The following is a 2,235-nucleotide window of genomic DNA, read 5'->3' as shown; positions in this document are numbered from 1 at the left end:
ACAGGGGCATAGGATGAAAGAAACTCTGCCCATTGTTTCTCGCCGGGGCCTGGGATCGAACCCAGGACCACAGGATCACAAGCCCAGCGTGCTGTCCGCTCGGTCGACCGGCTCCATGAACATGAACAAACAAGCAAACAGTGCAAGGCGCCGGCTGCAGCAGCCATACGGGCGGGGAACATAATTACATGCACAGATATTTGGATACAATTCGTTTGCAATTAGCCAGGAGAGCACACACGCACGCACGCACGCACCGGAAACAGGCACCTCACACACTAACAATGTGTATTTAACAAATCACTTTAATTGTCCAATAGGTGATTAGCCTGGGCAGTTAATCAGCTTTTTACTAAGCGTGGTCACGGTGTTGGCCCTCCTGCATGTTGTGTTAATGTCTCACTGTTTATCAACACCCAAACATACCAACTCTCTTTGGTAATTCTCAGATTAATTCACACATTTTCATACACAAACATTATATTGTATTATAGTATAAATAATATATTATTGGTGTATACTGGCAGCAGGTTTTCTTTTATACAGTCTCCTTGAATATGACAGCATATTCTGTAGTAACTATATTCTGGTTTAGGGCTTCTATCCCTCTAACTAGTGCTCTTGCATCAAGGTTTTGTTGGAGGAGTTCTCCAAAAGTCATGTTCGTTTCTCGAAGTGAAGAAAAAAAGTAAATAACTATAGAGTGTATTACATTTATTATACAACTGCACAATGTTTCGAACCAACATGGTTTATTCTCAAGTGATGAGAAATTACGTTGTTGTTGTTGTTGTTTTAGATTTAGCTACTCAGAACGAAATGTCCATGTAGCACGGGCTAAGGTGAGCCCGTAATTGAGTTGAGCCTGTAAATCAACTATGCACAGTGAACATAAAAAAGAAGAAAGAATAATGAAAGAAATAATCCGTAAAGGAGTAAAAAGCACTATTCCTAACCAAAACATAGACCTGATCATATTCTATAAAACCAAGAACACTACCGATCTCCTCATTAACAACTGGCCGAAGCCGACGGAGAACCCTCTACAGCAGTCAAGCGTTGTATACATGTACACTTGCCCCCACGAAGGATGTAACCTTCAATCTAAGTACATAGGTATGACGTCAACCAAGCTGACGAGGCGTTTGACCTGTCATCTTCAATCCGGTGCCTCCAGGAATCACATGAGACAAGCCCGTGACATCACCCTAACAAGAGAAATGTTGAACAAAAACACTTGTATAATAAACAAAACCCAAGATGTACGAAGATTACAAATTCTTGAAGCAATCTACATAAAAATAAAACAACCCGCCATAAATACCCAAATTACGGAACTCTTCACTCTAGCACCATGAGAGTAAGGACAAGACCAGAACATAAAGATGCCAACACAGAAGACACTACTCGACATAATAGGCCCACTACACCTGATCAATCTTTGTATGTGCTTTGTCCCCTATTTTCACCTTTTTTATTTTACGCCTTACCTTTTCCTTTATTCTTGTCCCATTTGTATAAATCTACTTCTCTTCATCTGACCCCTTACTGGTATAAATCTAACAGGACTTGTATTTTCTTATCACTTGAGAATGAACCATGTAGGTTCGAAACATTGTGTAAATTTTATAAGTATAACACATTCTACAGTTATTTATTTATTTTTCTTCACCTCGAACGAAGATGTCCTTTGAAGAACTCTTCCAATTAAACCAAGATGCTAGAACACTAGTCAGAGGGATAGAAGCCCTAAATACCCTAAATAAGAAAATAATCAATACAGAATATGCAGTCATATTCAATGATATATATATATATATATATATATATATATATATATATATATATATATATATATATATATATATATATATATATATTAGTATATTTTGGTAGCAGTCTTTCCTGTAGACATATATTATTAAATATGACCGAAAAAGTAAGATTAATAATTCTAACACGAATTTTCTCAATCTTTCGTACATTACGCTTCACTGTTGGAGGTAAATAAAAAATCACTTCTCCAAAATTCATTTTTATTTCTAGTCTGACGCGACACGGGCGCGTTTCGTAAAACTTATTACATTTTCAAAGACTTCACAAATACACAACTGATTAGAACTTGCGTTTCTCTGATTTTATATCTACATTTGAGTGAGGTGGGAAGGGTGATGTGGCATTAACACAAGACAGAACAATAGGGGATATTAATAGGGTATTAAAAGTATCAACACA

Source organism: Procambarus clarkii, chromosome 62 (assembly GCF_040958095.1).
Source record: "Procambarus clarkii isolate CNS0578487 chromosome 62, FALCON_Pclarkii_2.0, whole genome shotgun sequence".
NCBI lineage: Eukaryota > Metazoa > Arthropoda > Malacostraca > Decapoda > Cambaridae > Procambarus > Procambarus clarkii.
This window is presented reverse-complemented; position numbering follows the sequence as displayed.